This window comes from Nuphar pumila, chromosome 17 (genome assembly GCF_984573655.1).
Source record: "Nuphar pumila chromosome 17, dmNupPumi1.hap1.1, whole genome shotgun sequence".
Taxonomy (NCBI): Eukaryota; Viridiplantae; Streptophyta; class Magnoliopsida; order Nymphaeales; family Nymphaeaceae; genus Nuphar; species Nuphar pumila.
The window spans coordinates 60133020-60160915 of record NC_143265.1 but is presented as its reverse complement, the minus strand read 5'-3'; the positions used below and the strand labels follow the sequence as shown (position 1 = coordinate 60160915).

Sequence of the window (27896 nt, the reverse complement as noted above, 5' to 3'; positions counted from 1 at the left end):
TAAAGCCTCATTGACCGTCGTAGGTGCACGAGTGTACACCTTCGTCCGTAAGACTAGCTTCAGACCTCGAGCAAGTTTAAGTGCTCGCTCCTTTTCTGTCGTATATAAGTTCAGACAAAACCTCTCCAGGTTGCGAAAACGTGTGACGTACTCAGACAGAGAAGAACTACCCTGTTGGAGGTCGAGAAACTTCTGCATTTTCCGGCTCTTCTCATGAGCTGGAAAGTAGGATGCGTAGAACACTTCTACGAACTACTCCCAATCCACTGATTGATTGTCAAATTTTATTTCCCAGGTGGTCGCCCACCACCTTTCCGCATCTTTTCTGAGATGGTAAGTCCCAAAATCAACTTTACGATCATCTCCGACTTGCAGTACACAGAATATACGCTTCATTTTTTGGCACAGTCTTCAGCAGCTTCAGGCGATGCTTTCCCGTCAAACGAGGGCAGATTCAAACTCATAAATTGTTTGTATGGTACCGCTGCTACCGGAACCTGGGCAGGTACTCCCTGTCCCTGGGCGGCCTGCTGGATATGCTCGCCCATGTTCCTCATGGTTTCCGCTTGTCGTCCCACAACCTTTGTAAGGTTGTTCAAAGTCTCTATAAGGTCATCATACCTGGTGCACCACGCCATCTAAATACGCAAAAATTCATGCATAAGAAACTCGCAAGTACACAAGAATAGCAAATTTTCATTTCATTAATAAGGAAACTGTAAACATTACAAAAACACCCTTCATCAAGATAAGGTTAAACAAACACTGAGACAACTCAAGCAAAACAAAACCAAAAGCGAAACATTGACTCAATGCTTCTAACATCAAAACATCACAATGCAATTTCACGACTTGCTGGTGTAGAAGTCCCTATAGTCCTTCCGACTACCACAACGCCTCAGCCTAACACGTGGAGGAGAAACAACATTCCTCAGCGGCGTGTCAGAGATCTCCTGAACTTCCATCTGGGTCAGCGACACATACTCTGAAGAAACAGCGTATGGATAGGACTCAGGAGAATATTGGGGAGAATCAATCGCTCGGCGCCTTTCTCCGTCCTAGCGACTTCTACGATCAATGGTCTAGATACCGAAGATACATCGTCGATGTCTTCCGCGTTGCTCTTCCAAAGCTCATCCCTCTGCTTCGTCTCGCACTCCTCTTCGACATGCCCATGAAGACTACAGTAGGGGCACTCAGCCAACTCAGGGGGACAGATCTGTCCCGCATGATCTTCTAAACATCTGGCACAGGGAGGTGCCAACATATGCATATTACGTGCCAAATGTCGCACAACTCCACTTAAGGCCTCTTCGCCTCGAGTCATATTTTAGAGAGCCTCCAAAATCTTACCATAGGTCGGGTTTGTCGACATCTATAACATACACAGAACCAAATGCACAACTATCTAAGAAGCAGGAAATAAAGAAGTAAAGAAGCTTAACTTATACTTATAGTGCAATGGATGAAGCACGATGAAGCTTTGACCACACACTTAAACTCTGCTCTGATACCAATCTCTGTGACGCCTAAACCCCGACTTTGGAAAAACCTAGGATTTTCTGTGATTTGTTTTTGAAAGAGTTTAAATAGAAAACAATGAAAAGCAAGGTGCTGAAAAGCAACAAAGTCGCGAGTCTGGCCGGCCACCACAAGTAAGTGCAACAAGTGAAATAGTGTAACCAAAGGTGTGTACAAAGTGTAACTACGGAGTAAAAAGGGGAAACACCCCAACAGTTTAAAGATTTTACAAAATCTAAGTACAAAAGGTCCAAAATGGGGAATACATCCCAACAACACCCAAAACCCAAAACCACCAAGTACAGGAACTACAGGTCAAGTGTGGGTCCTTCGAGCCTCCACCGTGTATCATCGCATCGACACTATACCTGTTTGTCACCTACATCCCCATAAAATGGGGTTAGTCCTCTTGCGAGGTGGTGAAGAAACAACCACAAGCAGTTACATATCATACAAAAAGGAAAGCAGTAACAAAACTGACAAGTGTAAGTGCCGTGCCAGGAAGGTGCGAACGTGACAAGTATTAGTCAACTAAAACTAACAAGCTGAAGTAGCAATAGAGTAAGTACTCAAAGCAGGAACAACTGTAACAAGTACTGAATGACAAAGTATCCAAGTAATAGCTGAAGTAAGTAAGGTAACTGAAGTAAAGTCCGCCAAACAAGTAAAATAACAACTACTGTAAGTTAGCTGATTGGTTAGTCTTTAAGTTCTTCTGATTACTCCTTTGGGTACACGAAGGAAACCTCGCATTCTGTGAGACATGCACCCGACGTCTGTTATTCAATTATAGTGTGGTAACCGGGGAAGCTACAAACCGAGTCAACCACATGCGAGCAACACACGGCTAGGAGAAAACACTCACATAGGTAAGGATTGCAATCCATACTACTGCAGTAGTGAGGCCCTAAAAAGGCAACCTCGACCTCCCTGACTCTGAGTGACTGGAAACCAAAGGACGCTACAACTCCTGTCAAAACACGTGTCGTAGTAACGACAAGTCACTCAGGGTTGTACCATCCACCCACTCCCAAGGTAAACCATTTTGTGAATGGGGCGAAGCAGGTTTATCTTTCTTAGGCTTATGTTCCAACACACCTCTCAACGAGGAATTTGCCTCGTGGTCCCTGCAGGGTACGCAAAACGAGGACTTGGCCTGCCCATTCACGTGCTCAGCCTCACGTGGCCAATGGAGCACACTGCTCGTGAAAGCAGTCACAACACCATATTATTTATTTCTGTTTAGGGTATATCACAAAAGAGTCCTTACACCACACAAGGGCCACTGTCCGAGGACTCCAACTGAGCCCACAACAAGTCATTTCAGTATTCATACCCTATGTGTTCAATTTTTCTATCTTTTTATTTTATTTAAGTAAGTGCACGTGGTGCGCTTACCAATGCCTCAAGCGATGTACCTCCTCAGGGTACGCACTACTCAGTAAGAGTGTCAAGATGTGCCAAGTGAAAAGTGTAAGAGTATTGCATGTTTCTAGTTTGCACAAGTATAAACATTAGAGGCAATTACAATAGTTCTCACAGTAAAAAAGGGTTACTTTGCATTCTTCACTATTAAGATTTGCATTTAACAACATTTCCATATGTATGGGAATTATATTCGCATTGTCAAGGGTTTGGAAATGAATTTAACCAACATCTCGTCTAATGGGAATAACATTGGCTATTCCAAGGTTGATCGTCGCTCTTGCAGTGAAGATACAATTGCGACACAAAAGATCGTTACACGTGGTTCAACACACTTATGTGTTTATAGAAAAATCCGAGATATTTTGTCTTATGAGAATAACATTAGCTATTTCCACAGTATGGGGTGCCGCACCTGCGGACCCGAAACAAAGGTATATAAACAACACTTGTAATTTTAAGTAACGAAGTCTCTAAGCTTGTGAACTTACCAAAACGGCCAAAGCATACCGTTCTGGTCCGTTGAACGTAAACCAAAACATAAGGGTTTCCCTTACTCAATACGACACACATATGTGTCGAAGGTGATTCTGAAGTAACCCATCTAATGGGGATTACATTAGCATTACCACGGTTCGGGGTGCTGCATCCGCGGACCCAAAGCAACCGCTTGCCAAACCGAAAACAAGACAACTCTATATAGTTCTACATTTAATTTGGAGCGTAACATCATTTGGGGAATAACACCTGGACAGGATACAAGAGTGTCACAAGTCCATTTGGTCATGCCGAATCGATCATTATGTGTGCTTTGACATATATATATATAAATAAACAAATAAATAAATATATATATTCACATGTTTCAATTCTACTTAAAGACATGTCCTCATATGTACGTAGGTAAATGCACAAGTACACATGCATATATATATATATATATATATATATATATATATATATATATATATATATATATACATACACCCTTGCCCATATATATACATATATAAATATATATATATCAAACTCTTTGAAACCCAGGGCATATATTATTACGCCAAAACCCTAGCCGAAATGCACAGAGGGTGCGGGGCAAAACAAAGGCTAACACAAAACCACTATGGTTCGGTTCCAAGTCGGTGCGGACTGGTTTTGATAGGGTAGAGTATTAACAACCACAATAATGACATAACGGGGCTGCAAGCGTGCCAATAAGAAGACCCGCACACTTGCTACCAACAGACTCTAATACAAGTAATGGTCTGGTCCTACGGACCAGACTGTCGTGCACACTAATGAGATCTGGTCCGACACATGGTTCAGACCAAACTATCTCAAGGGTTTGGTTTGGCCGGTTCCAGCCCCTAACAAGGGTAAACTGGTAGTTCTAATGAAAAGAGGCACTAAGGTTGAATCAAGGGGGGGTCTGGTCCTTTGGACCAAACGACCTCTAACCCTGGTAGGATCTGAACCTTTCAGATTCAGACCCGAGCCACTAAGGCTCAGCTAAAAAGAAAAGAGCCCGGGGCGTCCAGCACAAGTTGGCTGGAACCCGACTCCAACTAGATGGAGTCGCGGCTAGCTGGGCTGCCAATGGGTTCAGGTCTGAACCTTGGTTCAGACCTGCACCCGCCACGAGTTAACAGGTGGCAAGAGTGCGCAACACCCAAGTGGTGCGCACCCAACCCCAATCAAGAGGAAAAACGACTAGGCCAGCTAAAAGAATTTTGAGGCACCGAGGGTGTCAGACACGGGGGAAAAGGTTGGTCCACAGAACCTGCTGCCTACAACCACGAACAGGTCTGAACCACTCGGTTCAGATGTGGACCCCAAACAGGGTCGCCAACCATAGCTCGGGTGCCAAGCCCTTGCGGCTAGCACCCGGCTCCTCCTAAGAAAGGCCAAGGCTGGCACCGGGTGCCAGCCTTGCTGCCACATCCCAAACGCACAGGTCTGAACCCTGGGTTCAGACCTGTCTACAATAGAAACACCATGGTACAAAAAGAATATATAAAATATATATATATATAGTTCTGAAAGCTGCTGCTGCTGGGCGCGCGAGCCACCCGCACAACACCCAGCTCCATGCTTGGAGCGCAGTGAATGGACAAGGGGTCTGGTCCACTGGACCAGACTGAGCCACCCTTGTCAGCATGAACCAGAGCCCAAGGGCTCGGTTCACAGCTGCTAAGAGGGTGTGCTGGGCACGCCTAAAGCCGGCCCAACCTGCTCCAGTCCTGGTTCCAAAGGAAAAACCGAAACAAAATAAAATAAAATAAAAAAACATGAGGTTAACACATCAACCACCGGCAGCCTGGCCTTCACACATCTCAAAGGGAGTGGTCACGTTGTGACCCACTGTGATCATCGCAAAATTTTTCCTCTCGTAATGTTCTCTCTCTTCCTTCTCTTTTCCTTTCAAACCTTTTATTTTCCTCCTTTTTGAAGGGAGAAAAGATAAAAGAACGGAAAAGAAAGAGAGAAGAGAAAAGAAAGAAGAGAAGAGGAACTCTTTTGCGGGTCTCACTTGACCTTAATTTTAAAGAATTTTGAAATGACTCGCCTCCGTTTTTGAAATATTTGCGAGAAAAATCGGGAGACGGGATCCGCTCGTCGGTACGAGGTTCGACCGTTCCTGGCGCCTTTACCAGGGGTAATCGAACCAAGGGTCGAATTTTATGCCTTTTGCTTTGCAAAGAATTTATCTAAGTGTTTATCCTAAATCTAAATGCACAATGAATCATGCTTGTGCAAATGCAAAGATGTATGCTCCTTTTGAAAATGTTTTGAAAAATTTCCAAGTGAAATTGATAAAGTGAAGAAAATGATTCCTAACTTAGAACTTAAGATTAAAGTTCTAAGTTTTTAGAATGATCAAGAGTTTGGGAAGATAAATCTGGAATTTGGAGGTTAACCTTGAAGTTTTGTAATAAAAAGAGAGTGAAGGAAATTTTTCACAGTCATAAATGGACTTTGAATTTAGAATTTTGAACTTGGACGAATATCTGAAATGGAATTGAATTCCACTTTTGAATATGGGAAATCTAAAGAAATTAAGAAATGAGATTTGTAGAAGTTGGATTTTCAAGATGAAATCCGAATCCAAGTTCTGGATAGAGTTTTGAATTGATTTTTAGGATTCGAAATAGGGACTTGGTCTGAATGAAATGGAATTGGCTTTAAGAATTGGAATTTAAATGGAATTTTGGATTTGGAATTTTGAAGGGGATTGGTTTTAAGATTTGGAATACGAGATGGTATTTGGATCTGAAATCTGAGATCCAAAATAAGGTTGGACTCTGGATTCTAAGATGGAATTGGATCTGAAATCTGAGATCCAAAATAGAATTGGGTTCTGGATCCTAGAATGGATTTGGATCTGAAGTCTGAGATCCAATGTAGGATTGGATTCTAGATCCTAAGAATTGGATCTTGGATCTGAATCTGAGACCCAAAGTAGGGTTGGATTCTGGATCCTAAGAATTGGAATTTGAATCTGAATCTGAGATCCAATGGTAGAATTGGATTCTGGATCCTAAGAGTTGGATTTTGGATCTGAATCTGAGACCCAAAGTAGGGTTGGATTCTGGATCCTGAGAATTGGTTTTGGGATCTGGATGGTAGAACGAGGATCTGGATCCTTGATGAATTTTGGATCTGTGATTGGAGATCCAAAGTGGAATAAGAGTTTGGATCCTAGATGGAATTCGGATATGTGATAAGAGATCCAAAGTGGAATGGAGTTCATACCTGGAAATCTGGATCCAAGTTTGAGACTAGGATTTGTTTTTGGATTTGGATTTTGAGAAGTCCAAGTAGGACCTTGAAAATGGATCCGGGTTTTAGAAACCCAAATTTAAAGCTTGAGATTTCAAATCTAAACATTGATTGAGGATAAGGGGATGAAATTGATTTGAAATCCAAAAGATAACTTCAAAGTTAATTTGAATTTTGAATTTGATTGAAGTTTGAATATCAGATGATTTTGGAATTTCAAAGCAATATTGGACTTTGAAATTGAATTTTTGAATATTGAAAATGAGATAGCATTAAAATTTGGATAAGATTTGATTTTAAGAAGAAGAATCACTTGGAGTTTTGAAAAGGAAGTTTTAAAAATATGATGCAATTCTATCCTATATGATGAATGAACTTTAAATAACTTTGAAATAGAATTTAAAAAGCTATTCCATTCCTCTGATGAATTAAAATAAGATTGAAGATATAATACATCCTTGACTATGGTCATTGAATGTATTATATAATAATCTATATTTAAATTCTAGTGAAGAATGAAACACATTTTTGTGCTTTTATAGAGTTTAGAATGGAATTAACTCTCAATATACCCTGACTATGGCCATTGGTATATATATTGAATTAATTCTAAGTTAAACTCTGATAAAAGGTAAAAATATTTGAAGAATATGATGATTTTTGAAAGAGGATCCAGTGTGGATCCAGTATTATTTCATAAAAGATAAGAATACTAAGTCTTGTGTACACCCCGACTATGGCCGTTGGTGTAAATCATCAACTTAGAATTAACTTACCTTTTATGAAATGGTGCACGTGCCATTCGTGTTTCACCATTGTGAGAATTTGAGAAATAAAGAAAAAAATGCATGGAGTAAACAATTCATGGTATTCTATGATGCTCATTCATTCTACCTAAAGCAAGAAATGTAAATTCTTATTCCAACCTAACTATTACAATGGATAAAATCAAATGTACAATCCCAAATAATGATATCTTTTACATGTTTCCTGCAAAACAACTAGGTTAGTAATGAAAAGAGAAGGAAAATCATATATATATATATATATATATATATATATGGAAATCAAATGATGAAAATATATGTATGATAAAGAGGATGGAAAATGGCATATTTGTTTTGAAAATATCTCAACAAATGTATGATCACACAATGATATGTTAATATAAAAGAACAACTTTGAATATCCATATGGCCATGTTATGAAAGATGACAGGTAGGCACTATGACATATCAATATGTAGATCTCAATGCTAATGATGTGAGGCGATTAAATCAGCATACAGTACGTAAAATTGGGAATCTAATGGATGGAAGGATGCTTAGGTAGTAAGGAAAATGTGCAGCTGTAGGGGCCAGCACAGGGTAGATGTATGCTATATTGGATTATAGGTTATATGAGTGTGAGGGAACTAAAGCAGAAAAAAAAAATGTAACACTTGATGACTGAAAATGACATAGTAAACTGATGGTGTGCTATGGAGGTAAGCTATGGGGATTTTCAGCAAAAAAAAAGGTTTGCTGTAAAGGTTTACAGCAAAACAGGGTGTTTGACTATAAATACTTGTAACAAATCAAGACATTTGCTGTAAATGTCACGGGCTGATATAACAAAGCAGCAGGTGGCTGCTCATACACAGACACTTAAGCACATAATGAGCTGTAAGAAACAACAACAGATGAGGCTGTATGGTGGTGGAAGTGTGGATGGCTAGGTAGGGACAATTTTCTGCAAAAAGGATGGCAGTAATGTTGTTGAAGGTAATGAAGGCTGATCATGGGAATGGTTTGTGAATGCTTATTGAGAATGTGTCTGTTAAAAAAAAAAAATCTACAGCAGTACAGATATCAAAAATGTTGTAGTGAACCCCTTTGTAAGGGACAAACTGAGGGGCAGTGTTTCTTATAACCACTTCTCTTGATGTCGTTCCCCAATCCTCAAATAAAACGACCTGAATATTGCGTAGGTAAATTCGACTTCACAATAGCTCAAGGACCAAAAAAAAAAAAAAAAAAAAATCTCAGAATGGTGGAATTTTCAATGATATTTCTTCTCAGCACATGATCGATTCTGTATTTCTGCTTCCCTCTTCCAGCTTGAAGATTTTCAGCCAATGATGACACCACATCCAGAATTCTTATTCCTGACTGGCTCTCCTATTGCTCTAAGAACTGTGGCACAAAGGGATGATACATGAATGCTTGGGCCAATTGGGGGTAATGCCCCAAAAACTTAGTTCAAACCTCATTTCACAGAAATGTAGTTGATCAAACATACACAGAACAAAGAAAAAAAAAAGGTAAATGAATAAATGAAGCTGTGGTGCATTAGGTGGAATAATGGGAGATGAGTGATGGTGAAAACCATAAAATGGTTGCTCCTAAATGATGGTGTGCAATGAAAAATCAAAATCAGACACCCACCCATTACTGTGTGTGCGATGAAGTTGAGGCACCCATTTGAGTTCCTTAGTGGAAGATCCATAGTTATCGGGAAATGGCTGAATCTACTAATTAATCAGATTTTCTTTTGAAGTCCTGTAGGCAACAACTTATATTTATATTTTTTTTATGACACAGTGCTGACAATTAATACCATTTTTGAAGCCTGTATTCTCTGATAGTCTTTGAGGAGTCTTCTGATTGGGCTCCTTCCTTATTCATAATCCTTGTGGGACTACTTTATACAAGTTTGGCACTTCTTTGTTTCTCAATTTGGGATGGAGAACAACTGATTAGGGAATCTATGCATGCCTAAGATGAAAAATGAAGCTAATAGACATATCATATCCCAAGATGAAAATGAAACCAATGGACATACGGCATGTGTTGATTCAAACCCAGATATAATACAACATAATAATAAAAAAAGAAAAAAAAGAAAAAAAAGAAAAAAAAATTACAGAATAAATTTGCAAACAGAGACAAATCCCAATATAGTGAAGAAATGACTAATGCCATGAGATGAAGTAACAAGGAATATGATGGAAATGTGATGAACATGCTATGCAGTCGATGCAATAGGTGGAAGCATGCTACCAACTAGATGATGAAAATGCCACAAATGACAATGAATACACGCTGTGTTGTTGCAACTGATGTATGCAAGCATAGTAAGCGTAAATACAATTATCGCAGTATATGTAAAAAAAAAAAATGAGAAACATATGCATTATATCAGATTTATGATAGGGAAGCAGCCAAACGAGTGAACCAGAATTCTTAGACCTACAATTATACAACTATCGTCTGATCAATGGTGGACCATCAAATTCCATTACTACAAGGTTCAGCACACGCAGGTAGAGAGATACAATGAAATGAATGTGATTAGTTGCCGTGAAGGAGGAAGAAGGAAAAAAAAAGAAGGGATAAAAATAGGGAATCAAAAGTATAAACAAATAATCAAAATTAAAACATAATTAACAGAAACCAGAAATCAACATTTTACGAAGGATCAAAACGTAAACAGGAAGTTGAAAACTAGAAGAGGAGTCAAGGTATAAACAGGAAACCGAAGATCAAAAGAGAACTCAGAACAGAAGAAAAGAATAAAAAAAAAGGAAATAAGATGAAGCCAGATATGGATTGGAGTACAATGCCCAAATAAAATGATAAATATCATTACGAGGCACCTCCAACATATAAGGCGATGTGAATCATATCAATAGATGCGATGGATTTTCAGCACCTGATGCTATGTATAAATGAAACTAGGAGTAAAACGTGAATCATAAATTAGAAGGAACATGAGAATCATAAACGCAAAATGAGAAATCGCAAACAATGAGACGATTAGAATGCAATAAAACAGAAAATCAGATACAAGTAAATACTCAAAATCCACGAAAAATCAAAGGGACTCAGAAATGATTTGCAAGGGAAAGAAGAAGAAAAAAAATGTATGGGAATTATGAGATTCCATTTATTGTCGCACAGAAGAGGGATTGAGTTTGCTAAAAGCAAATCAATGCCCTCGATAGTGCATAAAAAAAAAAATCGAATTGAGGAGGAAAGAAGCTTAACAGGAAAATCTAAAAAAAAAGAAAAAAAAAAAATGAAGGAACAGAGATAGGGAACTCACCGTAATGAAACTTTGCTTCGATTGATCGGACGATGTTGTCTTGTGAACACCCCAAATTTTCCAAAAAATCCAAAAATGACCTTTTTGCCCCTGACCTCCGTCCTCTGAATAATCGGGTAAATTTTTAACCAAAAAATTTCATTCATCCCCTGGATTCGTTAGAATTCGGACCCAAAGTCTTAGCTCTGACCCAATTTTGATCCAAATCGGATCCGATCTCCCGCTTTGAGAAAAATTTCAAAAAATAAGAACCCGAATTCTCAAAAGACTCTTTTATAAAAGTTTTTGCAAAACTACAAAAAAAAATCAGTTTTAAAAATCTTTATTTCTCGTAAATCTTAGGATTTTTTTTTTTACAAAAACAAAAAAATAGAGAGATAACACCAAAAACCAAAAAAATGGAATAATTTTGAGAAAAAAATGAATTAGTTTAAACTTTAAAAGTAAAATTTTCGCTAAAAAGCCCTGAGAGCCTGTTTTTGTAAAAACTCAAAAACCAGAGGGGTCATACGCAAAATCCTCTTTTAGGGTTTTAAAACCCTTCGTAAATGAGAAAGAGACGAAAGAGAGCCGCCTCCCTCACTCTGGTATCTCCCCTCCATTGCCGCTCGATCCATCTCCTTCTCCACCTTCCATCACCAACGGATTCACCTCATCCCGTTCATCTCCAACAACCCTCACCCTCTCGAACCCTCCTCTCCCTCTTTAAAAGGAGGCATGCAGGGCTCCCGAGGGGCATCCATCTTCACCCCAGCATCCTTCTTTCATACTTCTCTCCTTCTTTTCCTCTACCTCCCTCTTCCGCTTTCTATCGGTTGAAGAAGAAGGTGGCCTACATCTCCAAGATCTCGGCGGAAGCACACACCACAGCAATTCCTCCCTCTGGTTCCCTTCTCCGTTAGTTGAAGGGACCAAAACCTCCGCACAAAGGGCTACAGGATAGGTTTCATCTTCACATCAAGAAAGAGTGTTGATACTCGATCGACAAACTAAAGCCCTCTTTTCCTTCCCGGAAGCCTCCCTTTTAAGTGACTGAAGCCGACTATGAGACACCCGCAATTACAGGTAAGTGACTCCTGTATCTTTGATCTTAGAAATCCTCTTTCCCCTTTACAGCATCGTCTGGTTTTCTTTTGGGTTTTCATTTTCTTTTCTTTATAAGGCAAATTGGTGGGATCGACCTGCCTATAGCAGGATCGACCTACCCTATGCAAACATCAATGGAACATTCAAGTTCCTACAAATTTTGATTTCGTTATTTGATTTTATTCAATATTTTACAATTCATTATGGTTATTTAATCATCAATCTGTATATTCTCATCTATAGATAACTTCATCTTCTGATTTCTTCCGATTTTCAATGTTATGCTGGTATTCCGATTCATGTTGCCTTTTTACTGCTTTTATTAATCAAGATATCTCATTCCATTAGCGTGATTTCATTGTTGCAATAGATATTATTTGATGTTCATTCTGATTTACCATATTGCCTACTGTTCTGTGTTTTGAGCCCTTTAATTTTAGCATTTGTGATAGTCAGAATATTGTAAAAGCATCTTCCACCCTGCAGTTACCTATGGAATTTTGAGGGTCGGACAGTTTGATGCTCTTCGAAACCTGAATGTTACTTTTGTAATCTTTGGGTCTTTGAAAGACTTCACGGTAAGGATGTTACTGTACTTAGTTGAAGTTGCTTGTGATGCTAATTCATACTTATGATAATGCTTTGTGAATCAAACCCTGGCCGTATCATATGCACCTTGACCACTGGGGTTCACACCTCATAAAAAAAAATCATCATAAACAATGAGACCATCTGCTTGTTGCTTGCTGCTTGCTGCTCGACATGGATAAGAATAGTTAATATATTTCTCATATATCAGTTCATGGTCATTTAGGTGGTGACATTTCTTCTTGGATAGCAGCTACAGGTTGCCACCGATTTGAGCTACAAAGTTTTTTTTTTCTTCCACTATAGTAAAAGCTACAGTAGATCTAACAAACACATTAAATTTTGTATGTTATCATGGACAAGGATATTAAGCCAATGCATTCTATTGAAAGGGTATATGTAACACCCCATTTATTTTTAATGAAAATTTTATAATTTTTTTTTAATTTAAACATTTAACTAGATAAATGAGGAGCTACTATGAACTTCAATCTTATTCCATCATAACAAAGTTTATTACATCAAGTTCAAATATCCAGAAACATTAAACAGAAAAGTAGTAGTGCCATGATCGTCTGACGATGCCGCCGCCCTCACTCTGATTGTGCATTTATGTCTTCACCTGAAAGCAATAAACCATAAAGGAATCAGACTACCACTGTCTGAGTAAGTGATACAGTCCAAAATACATATGTGCAGTGTCATGTGAACACATATGTATGAGTTATGATTTAACCGAAATTTAGTATTTATGTAACCATGCTTTTCTCTTTTTTTTTTTTTTTAAGTCCATCATGTCTAATGTGGTTGCTGAGTGAGAACTTCTATGATTTCAACTTCCCATGTATTGTTCTACTAGACCCATATCAGTCACATTAGTTATCACCACTTTTATTGGTTTGAATTTTTAGTTCATACTTACCCTGTGGGTATGCACAGGCATTCGACATCGTAGCGGACCGAGATTATACGGGGGTTCATATGACCCGTATAACTAGCCGTACGGATACCCAAAAGGGGCACGGTGCTCGACCGAGAGAGATCCCCAATTGGCAAGAACTTGCATTGGATGCACCCATAACTCTTCTGCAGAAGACTCGGACCCACCACCTAGGACTCACTGGTGGTCCTGGTCCCCTAACTCCGAGGACTGGGGACCGGGTGAGACGCCTCGCTCTCACAATACAAGTATGTCCCACGGAGTGTGTACCACCCACCCTCTCTAAGGTGGACCATGGGTCCGGTAACATACACTGCGATCCAGTGTACCCAGAGCCCGGGAATCCAGTAACATACACCGCCATGGTGTACCCAGACACCCAATGAGATACCAGTAACATATACCTCTTTATTTTTCAGTATACCCAGTTCTCACCCTAATTGTCTTTCTTTAGTTTCTCCTTCATTATATGCCCGGCTAACCCCACAAAGACTTATTTCGCCAGGTACTTCACCCGATTCACCTGTCTCACTTGACATGTACTTAAATTTTCGATTTATCCCACCCACGAGCCATGCGCGATTGCCTCTTTCGGGTGAGCGAGCACTTTGTCCTCTTTCATAGTCAATAATCATGAAGACCCATAACCACAAATACATGGTTTGGGTAAAAAGGACCAAGTTATACAATAAAAGAAAAAAATCGGGGTGTCCATGTATAAAAACATGTAGGGTAAATATTTGATACTAATGAAGGCCCGGACTATTATCACTCATTTTTCTTATTATTTTTTTCTTACTATTATTATTCACCTTTTTCACTCATTTAGAATTTTCTGTAGATCTGACCCTATGGTTGTGATTTACAACATTTGTTTATAAGAAACTGGATCTTGTGTCATATAAGCAGGTGTTTCGTGGCTTCAATACATTGAAGAAAGAAAAAAAAAATACCATTCCAGTTTTATTCCTCAATAAACTATATCTAAGATATCTATGTGGTCATTGAAATGATCCAAGTTGCTCCTATGATTTGTAAATCTAATTCAGTCCTTCATAAGTACCACATAAGCGCAAGCAGGATGCACTGTAAGAGGACAACTTCTCACAAAATTCTAAGAGGCCATTGTCAGACGCACATTGCACAATGTAAAGATGCACCATATAAGAATGTAAATATCAAGAGCCGTTTTCAGGTACCATTAGAGCAAAAAAAAGAATTTAGATGATAAGAGTCATATCAAAGTTACTACGGGTGTATGGGCTTTGTTCATCTGGCAATTCCAGCAAGAGTATTCAAGGCCATTGGAGTGTGGTAGAAGGGATAATATATTTCCATTCATTTTTTTTTCTTTTGAGTTCAGCAAATAGCTGCAGACCTTAACACTCTTCTTTTCTCCCACGGTGGTCACTAAAATTTCAGACAATATTCATAGGAAAACAGCATGATCGATGCCTTTTATGGAGAAAAAAAAAAAAACTCGATACAACCCTGTAGTGGATGGGTATTCAATGAAAAAAAAAACCATCAGCACAATATGAAGAAAATCATGATCAGTTAATTTCATTGCTCCTGTAACATGATATCCAATAACTACAAAACTATTGGATGCTAAAATTACTACATTTTCTGTATAACACGCAGATCCTATTGTTATATTTTTTTTCTTCACGCTGTTGAGTGTTTTCTAATCCTATACCACTACTTTGTTTTAGCAGGTTACGGAGATAACAACAACTATTTTCCTTGTATACTAGTCTCAATATCTGATTTCAACAAACACACACACACTTGTTTCATGGCAATACCCATAAGTAGCTAGGAACAATACACCTACCTCTTTGAAGAAAGAAATCCAAAAAATCGACTGGAGGTTAACCCTTTGCTCCTTACACCCACTGGCCTGCACCCTGTCAAGGATGGTTCCAGCACCACCGAACACCAATAGCTCGACTGTGTTTTTTTTTTTTTGAAAGATAGGTGAGAGTTATACAGAAATTCGGTGGGAGAAGAGGAAAGGCTTTTCCTTCTCCCCCGTTTTTGTAAAGCCCCCCATCCAAAAACGTTTTCTTTTCCTTTTCTTGAAACTGAATTCATTAGTGTAGGCATAACTCTTCTTTTCCTTCTAAAAAAAAAAACGTGAAGTCTTTTCACCTACCTCACCTTGAACCACTCCCTTCCCAAATAAAAAAATAATGTGGGAAGGGAGTCTTCCCAAAATATCTGGTGGAGTTTCCAAATCTGGGTGACCGTTCAGCCCTCTTTTCTATTAAGCAAACTCCTTTCCCTTTTTAATGTCCTCTTTATTGAGGAGTTATGGTCAACCTTTTTGGATTCCCAACCGTTTCAAAAAAAAAAGAATTTTCTGTCAAAAAAAATAACTTGATGCCCAAAGGGGGATTTGAACCGAGGTTCTCCTCCCTTAGAGGCCACCAACCTCACCAGTGCGCCATTTATTTCTTGGTTGCACTTCTTTGCGACTAAAACATCCTTATCCTTTTTCTTTTCTGCTCTTTTGTTTTTTTTTTCTTTTCGTTTTAGTCAAAATACAAAAAAGAAGAAGATGTTTTTACTAATCTCTTCTGTATACAAGGCTTCAAACTTAGGACGTCCTTCCCTATGGCCGCGCACTCCCCCATAACGCTATTACTTTTCTTGTTGTCTTGCTCCTTCTTTTAAGCATATCCCTTGGTTTGTAGCGCTCTTACCCGAACTTGAAGTTTATTGCCTAGAATGTCTGAATCTCATTGTTATGGTATTCAAAAAAAAAAATCGAAACCTCTATTCTTCATTTATTTATTTATTAAAAAGGCTTGAATTTTACAGGGTTTTACATCCTTTCCCCCTAAAACGAATTTCGTCCGCGAAATTCATTACAAGTCAGACACAAATAAATCAGGATACTTCTCCTTCATTGCGTCTTCGGGCTCCCAGGTACATTCTTCGAGCCCATGGTGGTGCCATCGAACCTTAACTAGTGTGATGGTCTTATTTCTCATCACTCTTTCGCGACGATCTACAATTTCCATGGGTCGTTCCTCTACCGTCAAGTCCTCCTGTACTTGCAGATCCATGAATTGTATCACATGGGAGGGATCTGGTCATACTTTCGCAACATTGATATGTGGAATACATTGTGAATGTTTGCGAATTGAGGAGGTAATTCCACACGGTATGCCGTTTCGCCGATCCTCTCTAATATGTTGAATGACCCTACATATCAAGGACTAAGCTTTCCTTTCTTACCAAACCGAAAAACACTCTTGGTTGGCGATACTTTCACAAACACTAGGTCTCCCATTTCGAACGCTAGCTCTCTACGTCGTTGATCCGCGTAACTCTTTTGTCGGCTTTGAGCAGCACGCAGTCTATTCTGGATCTTTTGGATTTGTTCTGTATAATGTTGGAGTATTATAGGGGATTCAATTGTTCTTTCTCCCACCTCATTCCAATGTACTGGCGATCTACAAGGTCGCCCATACAGAGCTTCAAACGGTGTCATTCCGATGCTTGCATGGTAACTATTGTTGTATGCGAACTCTGCTAGCACCACGTGAGTATCCCACTCACCTTTCCAATCCGACATGCAAGCCCTCAACATATCTTCCAATGTTTGTATGGTCCTTTCTGATTGTCCGTCAGTCTGGGGGTGAAAAGCTATACTAAACTTTAATTTGGTACCCAGCGCAGACTGAAGTTGTCGCCACAATCGAGAAGTGAATCGAGGATCTCGATCAGAAATAATAGAGATTGGTACTCCGTGCAATCTGACTATCTCTTGAATGTACAGCTCCGTCAAGCTTTCCAATGATTGACCCTTCCTCATCGGCAGAAAATGCGCCGATTTGGTTAGTCTATCGACGATGACCCAAATGGCATCATGTTTTCTCCGTGTACGGGGTAATCCCATTATGAAGTCCATGGTTATGTTCTCCCACTTCCATTGAGAAATTTCCATCAATTGCATCATACCTCCGGGTCTCTGATGTTCAATCTTGACTTGTTGGCAAGTCAAACATTTCGCGACGTATCTAGCGATATCGCGTTTCATTCCGTTCCACCAATATCCGCGTTTTAGATCCTTGAACATTTTTGTACTTCCGAGGTGAATGGTGTATTTGCTTTTGTGGGCTTCACCTAGTAATTCTTCTCTCAACTCCGGGTCGCTGGGGACCCATAGTCTTTCCCGCATCCATATGCTTCCATCCTCTCTTCGCCTGAATTCATTATCTTCTTGTTGAGCCCGTGTCTCCATCTTCCCATACTGAGGATCTTCCTTCTGTTTCACTATCACCTTCTCTTTGAATTCTGGTTGTATAGTGAGATTATTCACTTTTATTATGCCGGAGCTTATTGTGAATGGACTCCATTCTGCAAAGTTTTCTATCAACTTCCATTCTATATTTATTAAACTGGCCAACCCACTGCCCGACTTTCGACTGAGAGCATCAGCTACGACGTTCGCTTTCCCTGGATGGTAGGAAAGGGTGAACTCATAATCCTTTATGAATTCGAGCCATCTCCTTTGTCTCATATTTAATTCTTTTTGTGAAAACAAATATTTTAAACTTTTATGATCTGTAAATATCTCGAATTGCTCACCATATAGGTAATGCCTCCATACTTTAAGAGCGAACACCACTGCTGCTAACTCCAGGTCATGTGTGGGATAATTCCTCTCATGGGTCTTCAACTGCCTTGACGCATATGCTATGACCTTGTCATGTTGCATTAATACACAACCCAATCCAGTACCCGAAGCGCCAGTGTATACCACAAATCCACCGCTTTCCGAGGGTAACGCCAGCACAGAAGCTGTAGTCAGTTTTGTCTTGAGGGTCTGAAAACTCTCTTCACATTTTTCGCTCCAAACAAACTTCACACCTTTTCGTAAGAGCTTCGTCATTGGCATCGCGATTCTGGAGAAATCTTGAATGAACCGTCTATAATATCCTGCCAACCCGAGAAAACTCCTGATCTCGCTAACATTCTTTGGTGGAGCCCAATTAGTTACAGTCTCCACCTTTGCTGGGTCCACCGAAACACCCTCCTTGGAGATAACGTGTCCAAGGAACATAACTTGGTCGAGTCAAAACTCGCACTTTGAAAATTTGGCATACAATTGGTGTTCTCGTAGAGTCTCCAGTACGGTCCTTAGATGCTCTCGATGTTCATTCACACTCTCCGAGTATATCAATATGTCGTCAATGAACACAATGACAAAACTATCCAAGTATGGCCTAAAGACTCGATTCATCAAGTCCATGAAGGCGGCAGGGGCATTCGTGAGTCCAAAAGGCATCACGACAAATTCATAGTGGCCGTACCTAGTGCGGAAAGCCGACTTTGGGATGTCTTCATCTTTGATTCTCAACTGATGATAGCCGGATCTCGAGTCGATCTTTGAGAAGACTTTAGCATTCCTTAATTGATCAAATAGATCCTCAATGCGAGGTAATGGATATTTGTTTTTCACCGTTGCCTGATTGAGCATCCTGTAATCGATACTGAGTCTCATGGATCCATCCTTCTTTTTCACAAACAACACTGGTGCTCCCCATGGTGATATGCTTGGTCTTACAAACCCACGATCCATCAGCTCTTGAAGTTGCTTCTTTAGTTCTTCCAATTCGGCTGGCGCCATTCGGTAAGGTGCTCTGGAGATTGGCTTAGTACCTGGTACCACATCAATTCCGAATTCCACCTCCCGAGGTGGAGGTATCCCTGGTAACTCATCTGGAAACACATCGGAAAAGTCCCTAACGATATCCAGATCTTGGATCTTGACCTTAACTTCACCTCCAATCATATTCACTAGGAAGGCAGTACCTCCCCTCTGGACATACTTATTTGCTTTTAAGGCTGATATCATTCTCTGCTTTATAATTGGTCTCGAAAGGCGAAACCCAACTTCTGGTTCATTCGGTCGGGATATGATCACTCTACCTTCTCTACACAAGATTCTGGCATAGTGTTCATACAACCAATCCATACCTAATATGACATCATATTCTGTCATATCGAGTAGGATTAGGTTTGCAAGCAGTGTTTGTTCTCCTAACACGACTTGTATGTTTGGCATGTAATTTACACATGGTTCATTAAATCCGATGGGATTATAAACTACTAATTCATGCTTCAATGACTCGGTGGGTGCCCTAAGTTGTTTAGCAAAATTAACAGATATGAAAGAATGTGTTGCTCTATAATCAAAGAGTACTAAAGCGGCTTGTCCAGATATGAGAACTGTACCTTGGACCAAATCGCCCTTCTGAAGTTCTTCTGCCGAGGTTGCATAAACTCTCCCGACCATCTTCTTCTGATTTGCTTGCTGAGATGGCGGTGCTTGCTGCTGTGATTGTGTGTTGACCTCCACTTGCCCTTTTTGCATCATCTGCCTGTTTCTTGCGGCACTCCCTGATATAGTGCCCCAGTTTTCCACAGTAAAGACAGCCGCCCGTCTCTCGAGGGCATTGTTGCCCCGGATGGAAACGGTTGCACTTCTGACATTGCTGGTCTTGGGTTTGAACCGTTTTATTTTCTCCATAATGCCTTGGTTTCTTAGCATTGGGGTGGAACTTCTTCCCACTGAACCTCTTCTTGAATTCTGGCTTTTGCACTCCGGGGCGATTCTTCTGGAACTTCTGCCCTTCCTTCCAATCATCCTCAAGCAAGGTAGCAACCTGGGTTGGTGACATTCACCAATATAGGTTAGGGAAATTTTGTTTTTTGTTTTTTTTTCAATTACTTAATGGTTGGTTTTACCTGAATAGCCTCGTCGAGGGTTTTTGGCCCTCGTGTATATAGGCGGTTTCTCAGTCCTGCTTTCAGTCCTCGTGCAAACTTCATTGCCCTGTCTTCGTCTGTTGTGTATACATTGGGACAATAACGCTCTAGGCTGTGAAACTTTGTGATATACTCTACCAACGACCCTTCTCCCTGTTGCAGGTCAAGGAATTCTTGCATTTTCTTGGTTCTCTTATGCTTTGGAAAGTAGGTGTTATTAAACACTTCTACGAACTGCGGCCATGTCACGGGTCCATTCTGAAACTTTACCGCATGGGTGGTTTCCCACCACTTCTCTGTATCCTCCTTCAGGCGATATGTGCCAAAATCAACTCGTCGTTCGGCCGGAACTTCCAACACTCGAAAAATCCTCTCTATTTCCCGCACCCAGGACTCCGCTGCTTCAGGATCAGTCTTTTCTACAAACGCCGGTGGATCCATATCCATGAATTTCTTGTACGACATGGTTCCGCTTGCATTCGATTTGTCCTGGGCCACTTGTTGTAGGTTAGTGCCCATTTGTTGCATTGCTGTGGCCTGTTGGCCGACCACTCCCGCCAAGTTTTGTAGAGTCTCCAAAATATCGTTGCACCTGTTAGCCCACGCCATCTAATTGGCATTGACATGTTTAAAAAAATTTTTTATAACGTTATAGTCGTTCTATATCTTGGTGATTAACAGATACAAGAATAATGTTAAATATGACTAAACTGGTCATGGTTTTAGTGAATTCATTAAATTGTATACTTACAGAGTGATGGCAGACCGTCGAGGTTGTCATGACTACTACTTTTCTGTCCCGCTCTGATACCATAATTGTAACACCCCATTTATTTTTAATGAAAATTTTATAATTTTTTTTATTTAAACATTTAACTAGATAAATGAGGAGCTACTATGAACTTCAATCTTATTCCATCATAACAAAGTTTATTACATCAAGTTCAAATATCCAGAAACATTAAACAGAAAAGTAGTAGTGCCATGATCGTCTGACGATGCCGCCGCCCTCACTCTGATTGTGCATTTATGTCTTCACTTGAAAGCAATAAACCATAAAAGAATCAGACTACCACTGTCTGAGTAAGTGATACAGTCCAAAATACATATATGCAGTGTCATGTGAACACGTATGTATGAGTTATGATTTAACCGAAATTTAGTATTTATGTAACCATGCTTTTCTCTTTTTTTTTTTTTTTAAGTCCATCATGTCTAATGTGGTTGCTGAGTGAGAACTTCTATGATTTCAACTTCCCATGTATTGTTCTACTAGACCCCTATCAGTCACATTAGTTATCACCACTTTTATTGGTTTGAATTTTTAGTTCAAACTTACCCTGTGGGTACGCACAGGCATTCGACATCGTAGCGAACCGAGATTATACGGGGGTTCATATGACCCGTATAACTAGCCGTACGGATACCCAAAAGGGGCACGATGCTCGACCGAGAGAGATCCCCAATTGGCAAGAACTAGCATTGGATGCACCCATAACTCTTCTACAGAAGACTCGGACCCACCACCTAGGACTCACTGGTGGTCCTGGTCCCCTAACTCCCAGGACTGGGGACCGGGTGAGACGCCTTGCTCTCACAATACAAGTATGTCCCACAGAGTGTGTACCACCCACCCTCTCTAAGGTGGACCATGGGTCCGGTAACATACACTGCGATCCAGTGTACCCAGAGCCCGGGAATCCAGTAACATACACCGCCATGGTGTACCCAGACACCCAATGAGATACCAGTAACATATACCTCTTTATTTTTCAGTATACCCAGTTCTCACCCTAATTGTCTTTCTTTAGTTTCTCCTTCATTATATGCCCGACTAACCCCACAAAGACTTATTTCGCCAGGTACTTCACCCGATTCACCTGTCTCACTTGACATGTACTTAAATTTTCGATTTATCCCACCCACGAGCCATGCGCGATTGCCTCTTTCGGGTGAGCGAGCACTTTGTCCTCTTTCATAGTCAATAATCATGAAGACCCATAACCACAAATACATGGTTTGGGTAAAAAGGACCAAGTTATACAATAAAAGAAAAAAATCGGGGTGTCCATGTATAAAAACATGTAGGGTAAATATTTGATACTAATGAAGGCCCGGACTATTATCACTCATTTTTCTTATTATTTTTTTTCTTACTATTATTATTCACCTTTTTCACTCATTTAGAATTTTCTGTAGATCTGACCCTATGGTTGTGATTTACAACATTTGTTTATAAGAAACTGGATCTTGTGTCATATAAGCAGGTGTTTCGTGGCTTCAATACATTGAAGAAAGAAAAAAAAAATACCATTCCAGTTTTATTCCTCAATAAACTATATCTAAGATATCTATGTGGTCATTGAAATGATCCAAGTTGCTCCTATGATTTGTAAATCTAATTCAGTCCTTCATAAGTACCACATAAGCGCAAGCAGGATGCACTGTAAGAGGACAACTTCTCACAAAATTCTAAGAGGCCATTGTCAGACGCACATTGCACAATGTAAAGATGCACCATATAAGAATGTAAATATCAAGAGCCGTTTTCAGGTACCATTAGAGCAAAAAAAAGAATTTAGATGATAAGAGTCATATCAAAGTTACTACGGGTGTATGGGCTTTGTTCATCTGGCAATTCCAGCAAGAGTATTCAAGGCCATTGGAGTGTGGTAGAAGGGATAATATATTTCCATTCATTTTTTTTTCTTTTGAGTTCAGCAAATAGCTGCAGACCTTAACACTCTTCTTTTCTCCCACGGTGGTCACTAAAATTTCAGACAATATTCATAGGAAAACAGCATGATCGATGCCCTTTATGGAGAAAAAAAAAAAACTCGATACAACCCTGTAGTGGATGGGTATTCAATGAAAAAAAAAAACCATCAGCACAATATGAAGAATATCATGATCAGTTAATTTCATTGCTCCTGTAACATGATATCCAATAACTACAAAACTATTGGATGCTAAAATTACTACATTTTCTGTATAACACGCAGGTCCTATTGTTATATTTTTTTTCTTCACGTTGTTGAGTGTTTTCTAATCCTATACCACTACTTTGTTTTAGCAGCTTACGGAGATAACAACAACAACTATTTTCCTTGTATACTAGTCTCAATATCTGATTTCAACAAACACACACACACTTGTTTCATGGCAATACCCATAAGTAGCTAGGAACAATACACCTACCTCTTTGAAGAAAGAAATCCACAAAATCGACTGGAGGTTAACCCTTTGCTCCTTACACCCACTGGCCTGCGCCCTGTCAAGGATGGTTCCAGCACCACCGAACACCAATAGCTCGACTGCGTTTTTTTTTTTTGAAAGATAGGTGAGAGTTATACAGAAATTCGGTGGGAGAAGAGGAAAGGCTTTTCCTTCTCCCCCGTTTTTGTAAAGCCCCCCATCCAAAAACGTTTTCTTTTCCTTTTCTTGAAACTGAATTCATTAGTGTAGGCATAACTCTTCTTTTCCTTCTAAAAAAAAAAACGTGAAGTCTTTTCACCTACCTCACCTTGAACCACTCCCTTCCCAAATAAAAAAATAATGTGGGAAGGGAGTCTTCCCAAAATATCTGGTGGAGTTTCCAAATCTGGGTGACCGTTCAGCCCTCTTTTCTATTAAGCAAACTCCTTTCTCTTTTTAATGTCCTCTTTATTGAGGAGTTATGGTCAACCTTTTTGGATTCCCAACCGTTTCAAAAAAAAAAGAATTTTCTGTCAAAAAAAATAACTTGACGCCCAAAGGGGGATTTGAACCGAGGTTCTCCTCCCTTAGAGGCCACCAACCTCACCAGTGCGCCATTTATTTCTTGGTTGCACTTCTTTGCGACTAAAACATCCTTATCCTTTTTCTTTTCTGCTCTTTTGTTTTTTTTTTTTTCTTTTCGTTTTAGTCAAAATACAAAAAAGAAGAAGATGTTTTTACTAATCTCTTCTGTATACAAGGCTTCAAACTTAGGACGTCCTTCCCTATGGCCGCGCACTCCCCCATAACGCTATTACTTTTCTTGTTGTCTTGCTCCTTCTTTTAAGCATATCCCTTGGTTTGTAGCGCTCTTACCCGAACTTGAAGTTTATTGCCTAGAATGTCTGAATCGCATTGTTATGGTATTCAAAAAAAAAAATCGAAACCTCTATTCTTCATTTATTTATTTATTAAAAAGGCTTGAATTTTACAGGGTTTTACAGTATATGTACATGCCCACAGGTAATGTGACTTTGTTCCTTTTAATGTTTCTCATGACAGTTATATAACCCCATTACATCAATTTCGTATTAATTTGCACCTGCTTATCATGAATTGATGTTTCTTTCTTCTAATTTATCGTCTGTATATCACTGGTGTACCTGCTTCTTATTTATGGCACAATATCAATTTTCCATCCATCATGTTTCATTTTCATAAAACCATGTTTAAAACGGCCATAGTTACTTTTTTTTTATCAAACCATTGCTTCACATCTGGGTGCTTATGTATATCATTGTTGGTAATTTGCCAAAAACCTTGAGGAATCAACTTTCAGTGGGTAAGTTCAACTCGGTTTACTCAGGTGACTTACTGCTCGATCTGTACAAATGGTTAAAATATATGCAGGTGGTGTTCCTCGTCAATAGCAGAGGTTGAACTTTTTGACCTCTCTTACTGGGAATATTTGATAATTTTTTGTATGATTCTCTTGCAGTTCTTTAACCCAAAAGGTTTAAAGATGCTGGAAATCATTCCTACTATGGATACATTGGTCAAAAGAGAGGATAAAGTGTTCAATATTCGAAAGTGGTGAGTATGATTCTCTCATATACATAGTGCATTCTTGACATGAAGCAAATTGCTCAAATTAATCTCCCCTGAATCTTCTCTTAAGTTGCTTTTAGTATTCCTGTCAATAAATATCTTGATAAAAAAGCTATGTGTTAATGGCAAACATCGCTCATATGGCCATTCAAATTGCTGTAACTCAGAAGATTGATCATGATGACCTCTGACCTTAGCAAAGTATAAATATAAGCATCATCGGTTGGGCATTGGATTTTGAATAATCTTATAAACCTTTTCGGAAAGGTGTATGCTCTCATTCAATTATATTCATACTGATTTTATCAGTAATTTCCATTGGGTTTGATATGCTCAATTCTGGTAATTTTTATGCTGAAAGTCCAATAGAGGTGATCAACCATATTGTGCTTTGAGGTAGCATTAGTATCTCTTGAAGGGATTCCATCGATGGCAGAAAGGCGTTGTTTCCTTCTCTTGCTTATCACGGTTGGAAGTTGTGAAAAGTCCAGTTTGCTGAACAGATGTTAGAGGCCTTGTCTCAATTATCATTGTGTCTGGCTATGTGCATATATTCATATATCAGATTCTAGAAGGTAGACCCTTTCCCCTATCAACTCCGCCCAGGTATGTCGGAATATTTTTACCTGTGTAGTTTTTGCATTCAGATTTTGAGATAGTTGTTTTCTTAACATTAAAAGATTCACAATCTATGATTTCAACTACAAAAGCCATTTGCTCATCATTTCGTAAACATCCAGTCCACGTCGTATACTTGCTATTAGACAACTTTTCTTTCTTATGAGATTGTTTATCTGTAGTCCATTACCCTGAATACCATTACTTTACAGAAAATCACCTTTCACAGCACATTTACAGCACTGTTGCATTCTTTACGCACAAATTACCACCTTCCTGTTCAGCATTTCTGCATATCTTTTCCCTTGTTTTCTGAGTTCAAGAGGCCCACCTGGGGTTGCAGTTAGTCCTGTGTGGATTCATGGATTTTCAACAGTCTTGCCAGGATTGAGTCTGTTTGTTCTGAGCCATCGTTTTGTTGCTGGATTCCTGCTGATGATGCCCAGAGTTGTGACACAACATTTGTTAGTCCATCTTGCAAGAAAGGTAATCCTTTATTAAGGCAGGCCTCAAGCGCAGGGAGGTTTTTTGTTTGTAATGCCTTCCAGTTTGTTGATTAGAGAGTCAAACTCGGGATAGCCAACTGTGGCTATACCCAACCTTCAGCCATTATCTGTAGCCTTCACATTCACATACTCCAACATTACCCGCACCTCCACAGCCATCACATAGTCTCAGCACTGCTGCAACTATTTGCATATCTATAACAGTGCCCATGCACTGCTATGATTCATACATCCACCACCGAGGCCCAGGCCTCTTCTCTAATGCTTGCACATTTGCTAAATTTTTGCTGAACCACTGTGTGTGTGCACGGTATACCATTCACCACACAGTAAACAAACTGTGTAAAAATACATTTTCTCATTTACTTCCAAGGCAAAATTCTGAATCCCTTTTTCACATGTGACTTCTCATGTGATGTTCTATATCCATGTACAAATGTATATATATGTCCATATCCATATGTATATGTGTATATATATGTATATATATATATATATACATATATATCCATGTATATCTCTATATATTTTCCAAATTATTAATATACATATATCTACCTATACGTATATACACCCATATGTATATGTACGTATGAATTTACATATATATGCCATTTTCCATCCTTTTTACCATACATATATTTTCATCATTTGATTTTCATATATATATGATCTTCCTCCTCTTTTCATTACTAACCTGGTTGTTTTTTCAGAAAATATGGAAAAGATATCATTACTTGGGGTTGTACATTTGATTTTATCTGTTGTAATAGTTAGATTTGGATGAGAATTTACATTTCCTGCTTTAGGTAGAATGAATGAGCATTATAAAATATCATGAATTGTTTGTTTTCATGAATTTTTCCTTTATTTCTCAAAATTCTCACAATGGTGAAGCACGAATGGCACATGCACCATTTCGTAAGAGATAATAAATACTAAGTTGATGATCCACATCAATGGCCGTAGTCAGGGTGTGGACAAATCTTAGCATTTTTATCTCTTACAAAATAACACTGGATCCACTTTCAAAATTCATCATATTTTCTCAAAATATTTTCTTTCTTTTATCAGAATTTAACTTAGGATTAACTCAAAATATATACCAATGGCCATAGTCAGGGTATATTGAGAGTTAATTTCATGTTAAATTCTATAAAAGCACTAAAAATGTATTTTATTCTTCTTTTGAATTTAAATATAGATTATCATATAATACACTCAATGACCATAGTCAAGGATGTATTATATTTTCAATCTTATTTTTAATTCATTTAAAGAATGAAATAGCTTTTCAAATTCCAAATTTCAAAACTTATTCAAATTCATTCATCATATAGGGCAGAATTGCATCATATTTTCAAAAACTTCTTTTCAAAATCCCAAGTGTTTCTTCTTCTTCACCAGATCTTATTCAAATCCAATTCTATCTCACTTTAAGATTCAAGAATTCAATTTCAAAGACCAATTTGACTTTGAAATTCCAAAATCACTTTTATATTCAAACTTCCAATTCAAATCAAAATTCAAAATCAAAGTTCAATTTAACTTTGAAGCTATCTTCTGATTTCAAAATCAAGTTCATCCCCTTATCTTCTTATCTTCAAATCAAAGTTTTTTTCAAGTTTAAATTTGGGTTTCTAAAACCCAGATCCATTTTTAAAGGTCCTATTTGGACTTCTCAAAACCCAAATCCAAAGACAAATCCTAATCTCAACTTGGATCCAGATTTCCAAGTATAAATTCAAATCCCACTT

General features: G+C 39.0%; 1 protein-coding gene and 1 pseudogene across 1 annotated transcript in view; both read right to left on the bottom strand.

Annotated features, from left to right (window-relative positions):
• The window catches only part of LOC149812008 (uncharacterized), a 312037-nt gene that overhangs the window by 15456 nt on the left and 268685 nt on the right, over positions 1-27896 (bottom strand). The window lies entirely within an intron of this gene.
• Positions 393-20677, bottom strand: LOC149812010 (uncharacterized; annotated as a pseudogene).